This window comes from Schistocerca americana, chromosome 6, assembly GCF_021461395.2.
Source record: "Schistocerca americana isolate TAMUIC-IGC-003095 chromosome 6, iqSchAmer2.1, whole genome shotgun sequence".
Lineage (NCBI taxonomy): Eukaryota > Metazoa > Arthropoda > Insecta > Orthoptera > Acrididae > Schistocerca > Schistocerca americana.
The window spans coordinates 337,722,720-337,737,309 of NC_060124.1; positions in this window are offsets into that span (position 1 = coordinate 337,722,720).

Here is a 14,590-nt window from a genome sequence, read left to right on the forward strand (position 1 = left end):
TAGTTGGTGTAGTTGATGGACAGACGGGCAATTTATACATCATGCTACACTCACTCGAACAGACAGACACCTGAGAACAGCTGACGTTATTGAACGTACTATAGTTTACTTACTTACTAAATTATCATCACTCATCGTAAGGAAACTACTCATCCTCGAACATAACTGCAGCAACTACCAGTATTTAATATTTTCTGTGTTTGTTGGTATATGTTTGTAGTTCTGGTACAAATGCAAGTCTTTGCACCACAGTACCGTCGCATGGCAAAACAAAGTGATAAAGACAACTGTCGTGCGATAATTCGTTTTCTGCTTTTAAAGGGGAACAAGACTGCAAATATGAATGCTGAGATGGTAGATAGTGTTGTTAATGAGTCGCATAAGATGCTAAGAGTAATTAGCCACAATGGTAATGTTGTACAATGTGTGGATGTATAAGGGTAATCTAATGTCAGTAGGAACATTAGGAAACAGAAGCCTACCAGACCACATGGTACATGTGGGATTCCACAACATAGTCAACCTCTTAGTGTCTCGCTGGATTCGATAGTAGCTCACTATCCTACTTTGTTGCTGAGTGTTAGTCATTTGCCAGAGTTCCTCGTCCTTTTCCCACCGAGTTTCCTTATCCGCAGATATTTGAACTTGTATTCTCAGATACTTGATCTACAAGCTAAACGAACTACTTTACTACAGGGGATAGCGTCAACTCCCATCCTCATCCGCTTGCAGGACACAACAGTAGGCAATGCACCACTGCATCATTATAAGAACTGGTTAGGTGCCACAGACGCTTCCAGTATGGTCAAACAAATCAGAATGAGGACAAACGAAGATGCAGGCAATATCTCTGTGAAGAACAGGGAGTCGCAGGGGAAGCCGAGACGCTGGTACTCAAAGACTGGCGAACCAAAACACAGCCTAGAAGGTGAAAAAGATCGATCGATTAATCTCCTAAGTCTTGCGTATTTTAATATGGCATTGATTTCCCCTATAACCTCCCATTCACCACATACGCCACCGCACTCAGAATGTTCCTCAACTGCTTGCACCATTGTATAAAATAGTCGAACGGCCACCGCACTCAGAATGTTCCTCAAATGCTCGCACCATTGTATAAAATATCGTCGAACCGAAGCACTGACCTAATTGCTGCATCTGTGTCAAGCCAATCTAGACGAGTTCCTTAGCCGCCTAATGACCTTGGACGAGTGCTGGTGTAATGCTATGAGCCCGAGGCATAGCAGCAAAGCAAGGAATGGAAATCAGTGGATTCACAAAATCTGAATAAAACGAACACCCAACCAGTGTGAGCAACATTATTTGCTATGGGAGTGCCATGGTGTGGTACTAATACATAGTCCAGTCAGATTAATGTGATCACCGCCGACGGGTCACGTCAACGTGCAATAACGCACTAACAGATGGCATGTGGCAGCACTAGTAGTGGAGGGTCCATCATACGTGTCAGGGGACATGGATAATAGTGCAGTCGTTGATGTAATGCCGAAATGGAGCGATTTATCTGTCCGAAAGAGCATAATCATTGGCATTCAGGCCAAGGGAGGATGCATTTCAGAAACAGTTAAGTTTGTAAACTGTTCGCATGCCACTTTGGTTAAAGTATATGGTGCATATCAAAATGGCACTACCCAAAACCGGTGTCAAGGCAATTGTGGTTCACTATGGGCCATAGGTGACAGGAGTGAACGACGGCTACAGAGGTGTGTACGGGCGAATAGACGTGCAACTGTTGAGCATCTGACCCCCAAATATGAACCAAGGGGCTACCAACAGTGTCTCCTCAATGATCGTTTAGCAAATGTTACTGAGTACAGCCTTTCACAGCAGTCGCCTGGTTCACGCAACCATGCTGTAGCGGCACGACTGTTTAGGATAGGGAAAGTTAGTTTTGTGCGATATTCTGAGCACAAGTTACAGCCAGGTGCGGGCCGGATTGCAGTAAGTTACACATATCAGCAGTTGCGAAGGCAAATAGTGGCCACAGGTCTGTAGAACTGCCAGAGAGGGCTCACACACCACTTTTCATGGCGCAAGTCGCAGGCAGAAGGGGCCCAGTGGCCAACCTAGTGTGTTATGAATACGTGACGCGAAGCGGCGTGGTTGGCAAACCAGGGGCGCACAGCCACATATAAATAGCAAAAACAGACATAATGTCTGATGGGATAGCAGTAATCAGTGATTTTATAATGTTACTCATAATCCGTCTTTATTGCAATTTTATTTTATTCATTTGACCGATTTCGGTTCATTCAGAACCATTTTCAGATCTGATATTTCAGTTACAGGAGTAACTTGTCCACATCCAACAACTTTCACATGTGACGTAGCTGGATTTGGACGGGTTACTCCTGTAACTGAAATATCAGATCTGAAGATGGTTCTGAATGAACCGAAACCAGTCAAATGAATAAAAAAAATTGAAATCAAGACAGATTATAAGTAACATATAAACAGGCGCCGTTTTCTAATGAGATTCATTCAAGTGTGGCACTTCTCCTGGATGGTGAGGCATGTCACACCACCAGCTATACACAGCAGCAGATGGGGCGCCAGCAGTCTAGTTCACGGTGGGTCATTGGTTCGATCTCCTGAGGCCGTCACAGGGTCCATAGCCAGCCAGCCAGCGGTGGGCCACTCCACAGCTCACTACCGCGGGCAGTCATCCTGGCTTCCAACACACGCCAGAGGCATCCCCAGGTGAGGGCCGCAGATTCGGACGCCAGATCGCAGGCGCTTGTTGTAGCTGCGACCCGGGCTATGCGGGCGAGTACATGTGGCGCAGGCATCTTGCGGTTGTCAGCTGCCTGCGCAGCAGCTCCAGGCAAGCAGCACTGAGGCAACGGGAGCAGAGACTGCTGAGTTGGCAGCCGGCACATCCTGATGTAATCACACGCCAGAGGCATCCCAACGTCATGGCCACAGCTTCGGACGCCAGATCACGGGCGCTTGTCGCCAGGGAGGACATGTGGTGCGGGCATCTTGCGGATGTCAGCTGGCTGCGGAGCAGCTCCTGGGAAGCAGCGCTGAGGCAATGGGGGCGGAGACTGCTGAGTCGGCAGCTGGCACATCCTGATGTAATTACAACTCTGCTGGCGTATAAGGCTGGCTCGACACAGTATTATATTACACAGGCCACTGTGGCGATTCCTCAGCATTGCGGGGGCCCTGTGACGCAGACCAAGAGGAACGAGGGTACTGTAGCTAAAAACAATCACTTGGAAAGTTCTCGCCGAGTTTTAATACGGCCTCTCGTGGCAACCACCCACTACAATGCTGACTCCTTTTCATCGGCGATGAAGACTCAAATTCGCACATCAGTACGGAAACTGGACATCCACTGAGTAGCTTTTCGACATGAATCACTCTTTATGCTCCATCAGACAGATGGCCATTGATATGTACGGTTTGAAATATCTGAAAGTAAAAAATCTGAAACAATCATCAGAAGAGCCCAGGCCAGAGAAGGGAGCCTTAAAGTCTGGGGTATGTAATCATGGTATTCTCTGGGGGCACAATGGCTCAATAAAAGCATGCACCTATCATTCAGTACCATGTCCACCCCTAAATGCTGTCTCTGTTTCTTTGGTACGATCACATCTACTAGAACGACAATACAATGCATGAAGTTTGCAGTTGGAAGAGTATAACGTTATATGTTTATTGTTCAATTAAATTTTTATATATATATATATATATATATATATATATTTTTTTTTTGCTTTAAAATTTTCAATTTTTGGTAGTATATTTTCTGTAGATGTAAAGTAAAGTATGCTATGCTGGAGATTCAACATCTTTGCTTTGTATGTGAGTAATGTATGTAAAATGCTATGTAAATTCTTTATCAGGTTAAATAATTTTCTGATGATATTTTATATTTAAAAATATTTCAGTGTATAAATTGTTCATGTTGATGTAAATTTGACAATTTAAGAAATGGTCATGCTTGGAAACAATGTGAGAAATAGATGTTATGTAAAAGTCAGTGTCCTTTTGCTTGAAACGAAAGTGGCTCTGGGGAGAGGAAAAGGTGGCAAGGGCAAACTGGCATGCTACATAGAGCCAGTGAGGGAAGTAAGTCACACAGTCTGTAAGTAGTAGTGTTTGAGGCAACACCTTTGTGGAGCAGGAGAAGCTTTGCCTACAGATTTGCACAAAAGTGCCTCTGATCAAGACTGCAAATGACTTATCGTCATACTTGCAAGCTGTTGGGCTACTGTATGTAAAATTGAACGACGAAAAGAAGACAAGTTGAGCCCATACATCAAGATAGTTGCAGGCCGTTCTGTGGGTAGTGTGCTGTCAAAATTGTTGTTCGCCTCACCCAAGCCTACAGCCACCAGATAAGACTTTTTTTATTTTTACTTTCGTACAGCGTCAACCATTAATTTAAATTATGTTTTAATCATCATTCTTCAACTTTAAAGAAACTGGTTCACCCTGTTATTCATTCTAATCATACACCTATATAGGGTTGCTTAATGGTATATGATTAATCCGAGTATCCTGTTTTACAGACTTATTAACTGCCAAGTTAATATAAAGAGGCACCATTTAAATTGTTTTTGTGTTTTCATAACTATTGCAAAGTGCTATAGTAAAAGTTTGCTTACATAAAATGCAACCAGAGTGAAGCCAATTTACTAGAATCTGTTAAATGACTATACAGAAGTAGTTCAAAGAGTAATAGCTTCTAAAAGTAAGTTCCAGTAAGAAATGGGTTTTCTTGAAGTGTATGTTCAATATGAAAAGTCTGTGCTTTAGTATCTAAGTATTTTGGTATTAAAAGTGTTGATTATGGAAAGTGCTTCTCCAAAAGTCCCCCATGGTCATATTTTTATAGCTTCCTTGAAATTATTCCCTGGGATTTTTCTCGTTTAAACGCTTGTTTAAGTGGAGTAATATTTATTTGAAGGACGAAATTGAACAGTAGCAAGAAAGTAGGCAAAATTCATACCTCTGCTTTTCAAGTACTTCACCGTTTCATTGCCTGGATAGGCTGGCGACCTTCGGTACCTGTTTTAAACCACTAAAAGAACTTGTAAATGAATTGTCTTAGCTTTAGTATAATGTTATTCATACTGCGTTTCTGTCTAGCCACAGGGTAAGATCTTAGGAAAAGAAGTGAGTAGTCTGATTCACTTATCTATTAGACACAAAACATGGTCAAATCCTGTAAAAATAGTAACTCTGTTGATTAGCTTTTCCCATAAACAGCACTATCCCCCCATAGTGTACTTTATTTGGAAATAAAACTTAATTATAGTAAGTGGTTTTTCACGTGACAGGACTACTTTTTCTGTTGGGGTATGGGATACGTGGCAACACAGAGACAATGTTTTCTGTTATCCAGGTAAAACCATACTAAATTACAATAGCAGTGGTAGGGTTGTAACAGCACCCGGATGAGTATACCGTACGCCCCTGGCCACCCGACATCCCGGATTTAAATCGAATCGAGAATCTGTGGGATCACTTCATTTAATCTGTTCCTACACCTCTCACAGTGGTCCGCAGCAAAAATAAGGTGGTCACTCAGGCTTCTGACAGATGATCATGATAGTATGACTGGACAGTATAAAGGAAATGACAGACCATGATAGGACCATAATGCCGGTTCCTTACGAAATTATGGGAGGCATTCAATTCAAAGAATTGAATGAAGGTGTCAGGAGCTGTTGCTCCCCTACAACACTCCATTTCATTGTGTACAGGGCATAGTTATACATGCTGCTTCTTTCGGCTATAGAATTTTACCCCACTCCTCTCCTGAAGTGGTACATAGTGGCTTCCACTTTCCTGAGATTCAGAAACTATTGCGTAGCACGGATTTCCAGAATGGGAAGGAATTGGATCGTTTTATGAACAAAAACAATACGAACTTCATCAAACAGAGTCTGTCACCTACTTATCAATCTTTGCGAAATATGTGTAACGTTGAAGGAGAAGGCTTAAGAACTCATCTAGCTTCACAATCCAAGTTTGATGTTTTTGAGGTGATAATTAAAAATTAATAACTACTGCTAGTAAAAAAAGAGCTATATTTCGAAAGTTTTCTTCTATCACCATTTATTCCAATTGCAGTCTTTATTCTTGTTAAGCGAAACTAGTATGGACAATCAAAATTTTCATATCATCTGATGACAGTGCAACATGATTTTCGACAAATATTTGCAACCTGTGAGCCCTCTTTCCGGAAAACTGCCTAATGTAATTTATTGTAAGACTGGTCTCTTAGTGCACTCTGTACGTCATATGTTGTGTTAAGAATTTCATCGCTTCTTACCTTGTGATGACTTTGTAAGGAGATCTAGATGAAAGTCAGCCAGGCAGATAATAACACAATTGAGTGGAACGGTGCAGATGTGTTCTTTGTCGGAGAACAACGATGACTTATGTAATAAATATAGCACCTAAAGGATAAATTCCTGTTGTGAACGGGTAGCCGACTAATCACGCAAGTAGGAATCGTCCTATTTATGAAAAGTATTTCTACGAGATTACGACCCAAAGAGCCAGCGTATCAAACAACGAATTCCGCGATTATTATAGGAAGCAAAATACGTAACATTTATTAATGCACCACTGAATAAATTTATAGGATTGTGAGCAACTTGTAAGGGAGAGTATTAATTTCTTGGCCAGGCACTTAAGAAACTGTATCTCTGAGATCCAAAATGAATTTAATTTAAAATGCAGTTCATATTAGATCAATATCTTTTATCAAACTTTGATCGCATGAGTAAACTTAATTCCTGAAGTGCGATTCTGACAGTATCTACAAGATACCTATCTATGATCGTTATTACATCTTCATTCGACTCCAAAAGCATCTTAGCAGTAAATATCTTTATATGTGAACGTAGCTGGGGATGAATGGGTGTCAAATGTAATACAGACGACGAATGTCTCACTATTCCTACTTCAATTTGTAACAAGGATTCCGTGTACACTATTTCATCAAAGCTATCTGGGCACACCTATGTAATGTGGAGTTGATCGCTAGATGAAACTAGAGGTGTAGCCGCCTGTATAAATGTAGACGAACGGTACTGTGCAGTCAGTGGAGAACCGTTAACAGCAGAATGGTTGGGTCAGGAGAGTTCACTGACTTCGAACGTGGACGAATCACTGAATGTCATTTGTGTAACAAATCCATCAGGAACTTTCCGACCCTCATGAAGTTATCCAAGATTATTTCTTGTAGTGATTGTGAAGTGGAAAGGCGAAGCAACAACTAAAGCTAAGCAAGACAATGGAGACGTCATGTACTGAGGAACTAGAACCGCCAATCATTGCAAAGGGTAGGTGTACAAAAGTATATGAAATCAGAGGAAGGAATCAGGAACTCCAAATTGGTAGCAGCAGTCTACCTACCAAAATGTCTGTGCATAGAGAGTCTAAAAGAATGCGGTCCTGATAACATACAATTTTGTCTCGTCAATGCTAAACAACGTGCAAACAGCGACGCCATCGAACAGTAAATGAGTGGAAGCAAGTGATCTGGAGTGATGAATTGTCTTATACCCTGTAGCTATCCGTGGAAGGCTTTGGGTTTGAGGAAAGCATGGAGAACATTACCTTCCATTATGTGCAGTTCCAATAGTGAAGTAAGTAGGAGCTGGTATTACGCTATGGGGGATCCTTGTTAGGATCTGGTCACAGAAGGGTATGCACACATTTTATAGCACTATATACTGCACCACGAACACTTCGGTGGTGATGATTGTTTGAGTGAGCGTGAGAATGTACGATGTCGTAGAGCTGCGTCTGTGATTCAGTGGTTTGTAGACAGCAAAATTACTGAAGTGAACTGGCCTGCCCACTCTCCCGACGTGAAACTAATGGAACACTTTCGGAATGATTTACAATGCCTACTTCTCTCCCGATTCCAACATCTAACATTGCAACATCCTCGATTTTCATCTCTTGGGCAAGAACGTACACAGACGTTCAGACACCTCGCTGAAAGTGTCCGCAGCAGATTTCAGGAGGTCACAAAGGCGAGGATTGAAAACACGGCTTATTAATTTCCACTAATAAGAGTAGGCTGCATCGTATACGGTCTTATGTCGGGCTTAATAGGTTCCCTTGTTAGTTGGATCATGCTTTCCTGGAGAGACTAGCTTGAAAATGCTAAAAGAAAATAACAAAGCAAAAGATTTAGTTACGGATGTAATGGAGAACAGGGTAAAGTGGCCGCTGAGGTCCTCGGTGTTATAGGGTGCTGTCATGCCGCGGAAAATATTTCAACATATTCTCCATAAATGGCTCGTCACGCAATCAAGTCCATCCTCTTAACTGTGTCAGATAGTGCGTTTATTGTGGAGAGGGAATGTTATTTGTGTCTTTTTAATGAAGCTCTTCATATCTTGACACCATAATCCTACTTTAGTTATTGAAACTTGCGTCATGCTATTAGAGAATACACAGATTTTGTGTAAAGGGGTCATTACGGGCAAAGTAGCCACCTCTGCGGTCTCATCTGGCCACGGGAGAACGTAAAGGCGTCGGCCGAAAGAAAGGGTTCCAGGCAATATTTATAACGAATCCTTATAGCATTGAGCTAGAAATGGCAATTAAAGAAAAAGAAGAAAAAGAAATTTGAATCAAGGAAGAATGAAAAGCAGCCGAAGAGAAGGCAGTGAAAAGAACAGTGTGAAGCGCAAGGACCCCAAAGACCACTTTTTGAGAACATCGTTGAAGATCGAGAGTGCATGAACTGAGAAGAAAAACTGTCAAATTGAAGGCCCGAAGAGCAGTGGACATACTTACAGTTGTGCTTCATCTAGGACGACGAATTCTATCCATAAGTTGTGGCAGTTTAACTTTGAAGAGTGTAAATAATTTAATTCGAATCATATTTTATGATACTAATTGGGCTGCCAGATGAAACTGACGAGATAACCCAATATTCCCTGGCAAAAGTGTTAGCTAAGATGTGGGTGAACACTGTAAAACATATAGTAAACATCAAAAAATTTATTCTTTCTTTGCTAGTTACAGCTTGCAACAAATTTTTTTTAGCTTTAATTTTCTTGTACTGTCGTTGCGAAGCACCTGTGGTCTAGGGCTAGCGTCTTTGATTAGTAATCAAAAAGTCTTCGATTGCAGGTTTCAAACCAGCCACTGCTTAAATTTCGATTGATAATCAGAGTTGGTGCCGAAAGCATCCGGTGTAAGAAGCCACCCTCATTCTGCCAACGGCCTTGTCAAAGAGAGCAGAGTAGCAGACAGAGGCTCAGGGCACTCTCTTGTCCTTGGGGTGGGAAACTGCTCCTAAAGGCGGAAGAATCAGCAATGATCAACGGCATATGGATGCAGCAGGCAATGAAGATCACCGCGTTAAACACACATTAAGTGTACCAACAAGACATGTGACCTGTAACTGAAAAAGTGTCATGATGATCTCCCCATTGGTTAAAGATTCCGGAATAGTCCTCCATTCGGATCTTTGTGAGTGGACTGCCAAGGGGGAGGTGAACATGAGAAAAATGAATAACAAACAAGAGGATAACGTTCTACGAGTCGGGGCATGGAATGTCAGAAGCTTGAACATGGTAGGGGAAATCAGAAAAGGGAAATGCAGAAGCTCAATCTAGATATATTAAGCGTCAGTAAAGTGAAATGGAAAGCAGACAAGGATTTCTGGACACATGCATATGGGGTAATATCGGTAGCAGCAGACAATTTTATAATGTAACGGGCTTAGGTTTCATGCTTAATAAGAAGATAGGGCAGGGAATATGTTACTGTGAACAGTTCAGTGATAGGATTGTTCGCATCAGAATCGACAGCAAACTAACACCGACAACGATAGACCAGGTATAGATGCTGACGTCGCAAGCAGAAGATGATGAGATAGAGAAAGCATATGAAGATATTGAAAGGCTGATATGATGCGTAAGAGGAGATAAAATTCTAATAGTCATGGGGGACTGAAACGCAGTTGTAAGGGAAGGAGCAGAAGAAACGATTACAGGAGAGCATGTGCTTGGGACAAGTAATGATAGAAGAGAAAGACTAATTGATTCTGTAATAAACTTAAGCTTGTAGTAGCGAATACTCTGTTCGAGAACCACAAGAGGATGAGGTATACATGGAAACGGCTGGGTGTTACGTGAAGCTTTTAATTAGATTACCTCATGGTCAGATAGAGTTCCCCAATTCAGACACGGGATTGTAATACATACCCAGGAACAGATATAGAATCAGATCACAATGTAGTATTGATGAAGAGACCAAAGTTTAAGACATTAGTCAGGAAAAATCAATGTGCAAAGAAGTGCGATACACAGAACTGGGATACAGAAGTTCTAAGGACGTTCTCTAAGGCTATAGATACAGCAATAAGGTATAGCCCAGAAGGCAGTACAGTTCAAGAGGAATGGTCATCTCTAAACAGGGCAATCACAGAATTTCAAAAGGAAAATATAGGAACAATCAAGGTAGCTTCGAAGAAACCGTGACTAAGAGAAGAAATACTTGAGATGATCGATGAAAGAAGTAAGTACAAAAATGTTCAGGAAATACAGGAATACAGAAATAAAAGTCACTGAAGAAGGAAATAAATAGGAAGTGTAGGGAAGTTAAGACGAAATGGCTGCATTCAAAAGCATAATAAAAATCAAGGTAAATGCGAAGAAACCATGACTAACGGAAGAAATATTTGAGATGATCGATGAAAGAAGGAAGTACAAAAGTGTTCAGAGAAATACAGAAATACAGAAACAAAAGTCACTGAAGAAATAAATAAATAGGAAGTGTAGGGAAGTTAAGACGAAATGGCTGCATAAAAAAGTGAAAAACTCGAAAAAGATATGATTGATATAAGAACCGACTCAGCATATAGCAAAGTCCAAAACTGCTTCGGTAACATTTAAGGCAAGGGTGGCAACATTAAAAGTGCAACGGGATTTCCCTAGCTAAATGCAGAGGAGAATGCGGAAAGTTGGAAAGAGCACATTGAGGATGTCTATGAGGGGGAAGATTTGCCTGATGTGATAGACGAAGAAACAGGAGTCGATTTAGAAGAGCTAGGGTGTCCAGTATCAGTATCAGAATTTAAAAGATCTCAAAAAAGGTAGAAGGAATAGATAACATTCCATCAAAATTTCTAAAAGCTTTGAGGGAAGTGGTAACAAAACGACTGTTCACATTGCTGTGTAGAACGTATGAGTCTATCGACATACCATCTGACTTCTGCAACAATATCACCCACACAATTCCGATGACTGGAAGAGCAGACAAGTGCGAGGATATCGTACAATCAGCTTAATAGGTCAAGCATACAAGTTACTGACGAGAATAATATACAGAAGAATGAAAAAGAAAATTGAGGATGTGTTAGATGACGATCAGTTTGGCTTTAAGAAAGGTAAAGGCACCGGAGAGGCAACTCTGACGTACCTATTGATAATGGAAGCACGACTAAGGAAAAATCAAGACACATTCATAGGATCTGTTGACCCGGAAAAAGCGTACGACAGTGTAAAATGGTGCAATATGTTCTGAATAGGGGCAAGCTATTGGGAGAGACGGATATTATACAGTATGTACAAGAGCCAAGCGGTAATAACAATAGTGGACAACTAAGAATGAAGTACTCGGATTGAATAAAATGGCTCTGAGCACTATGGGACTCAACTGCTGAGGTCATTAGTCCCCTAGAACTTAGAACTAGTTAAACCTAACTAACCTAAGGACATCACAAACATCCATGCCCGAGGCAGGATTCGAACCTGCGACCGTAGCGGTCTTGCGGTTCCAGACTGCAGCGCCTTTAAGCGCACGGCCACTTCGGCCGGCCGGGATTTAATAGGGTGTAAAACAAGAATGTAGTCTTTCGCTTCTACCGTTCAATCTGTATATCGAAGAAGTAGTGACGGAAATGAAACAAAGATTCAGGAGTGGGAATAAAATTCAACGTGAAAGAGTATCACTGATACGATTATCTAATAACTTTGCTATCTTGTATGAAAGTGATGAAGAATTAAATGATCTGCTGAATAGAATGGCAGTCCAATGAGTGCAAAGTACGGATTGAGATTAAATCGAGAAAAGACGAAAGTAATGAAAGGTATCAGAGATGAGAACAGCGAGAAACTTAACATGTGGACTGATGGTCGTGAAGTAGATGATGTTAAGGAATTCTGCTTCCTAGGCAGCTAAACCACCAATGACACACGGAGCAAGGAGGACATCAAAAGCAGACTAGCACTGGCAAAAAGAGCTTTCCTGGCCAGTATCAAACATAGACCTTAATGTAAAGAGTAAATTTCTGATAATTTACGTTTGGAGCACATCATTGTATGGTAGTGAAACCAGCACTGTGGGAAAACCGGAAAAGAAAAGAACCGAATCATATGGGATGTGGTGCTACAGACAAATGTTGAATATTAAGTGGACTGAGGTAAGGAATGAGCATTTTCTTGCAAAATGTGGGAGGAAAGGGGATATGTGGAAAACACTGTCAAGGTGAAGGGACAGGTTGATAGGACATCTGTTAAGACAGCAGGGAATGTCTTCCATGGTACTAGAGGTAACTGTACAGGGGAAAAACTGTAGAGGAAGACTGCAATATATCCAACAAATAATTGAGGACGTAGGCTGGATGTTCTGTTCTGAGATGGAGAGGTTGGTACAGGAGAGGTATTCATGGTGGGTCGCATCAAAAAAGAACTATCGTTGCATGCTGCCAACTCCAAATTACGACGAATGTATAATTCTGCTTTTACGCTGTGAACCCTCCGTTTGGTTCTAGTGTTAGACGATTAATGATTCATGTGATTTAAGAATTTCTGCATAGGCGTAGCTACGTGGAACTGCCATTATCCTCTTGATAATTTTGCATATCAAAATCTAATTTGCGATACGAATGGAAGATAAAAATACGGAAGCACTCGTACGTCATGTCGGGCAGAGTGGCCATTTGCCGCTTTCCGAAAATGTAATCGTTTGAAATACATACTCTGATCCAGGGTAAATTAACTATTCAATATTGTTCTTCAACAAAAACAGATTATAATCAATCGTTTAAGCGAATTTCCGTCTACTGCTACTCAGCCTAAAAAATAGGAATACCTTAGCCTGGCCATCTTTCCCGCCTCTGTCCCATTAAGACATAATGGCTTCTTCGCACCTTGCTTTGCTATGGAGAAGTTACAAAGAACAGCCATCAATACACCCAGAGAAATAACAAGGAACATACATTGAAGGAAATGAATGAGACAATAACATACATGAATTGATGAACGATAAAGGAATTCCGTTCATACCACAACCGAAACACCACGTGTTAAATGCTTATCCACGTCTATACGTCCAGAAATCAAGAGGAGGCTGATACTATAACTACAGTCCAATTCACTAGCCGGCCGCGGTGGTCTCGCGGTTCTAGGAGCTCAGTCCGGAACCGCGCGACTGCTACGGTCGCAGGTTCGAATCCTGCCTTGGGCATGGATGTGTGTGACATCCTTAGGTTAGTTAGGTTTAAGTACTTCTAAGTTCTAGGGGACTGATGACCTTAGAAGTTAAGTCCCATAGTGCTCAGTGCCATTTGAACCATTTGAACCAATTCACGAACTATAGCCGATAGCGCAGATCGAGGAACGGACGGGGACTGCATTGTTTCCAGTTCCAAGCGACAGTTATGATATATGAACTGGCATGCTTCGCGCTTACAGAAAACGAGTATTTGCTGGCCGGAGTGGCCGAGCGGTTCTAGGCGCTACTGTCTGGAACCGCGCCACTGCTACGGTCGCAGGTTCGAATTCTGCCTCGGGCATGGATGTGTGTGATGTCCTTAGGTTAGGTAGGTTTTGGTAGTTCTAAGTTTTAGGGGACTGATGACATCAGAAGTTAAGTCCCATAGTGCTCAGAGCCATTTGAACCAAAACGTGTATTCTGAAAATGAAGTCTCTCACTTGATTTGGTAGAATTTGTAGGAACAAATGGAGTAAAAATTCTCCAAATGACTCGCTATGATCAGGTTCAATACTCCCACTAGCTACGATGTTCACATCAGACAACGAAAAACTCTGCTGGACGCTCTTTGTGTATTGTAGAATACGTGACGCAGGTGCTTGAAACAAGTCGAAACTCGACCGCGTCTTTCGTGACTCCAACTGTAATCACCTGGTGAGTCTGTTACATGTATAGTCTTTTCCTACTAAGCAGATCGCTTATGACGCCCTGCGTCCGGCCACCTCTTACAATTATTGCTGAGATGAACTCGAGCTTCGTTTTCAACACCGCCCAGACAATGTGCGACATATCATTATCCTCTGTGTTGTTAGCGCTGTCGATCACCTAGAAGAAAAATTATTTGAGATACTCGCTGAGAATCGCCGAAGTTTACTCTGTAAGAAACATCAGCAGACGGTCAATCACTGACTGCTCAATAGACTTCGGTGGAATGAAACAGCAGCCTACTCCGGGAGATAATGCTTCCGTTAAGACAACAAGTTCGTTGTGGTATGTTTGTCGAGGACGCTACCATCATGACTGGACGCCGCTGCGATCAGTTAGACTCTTATAATTACACCGGTACCGAAACTGTTCCCAG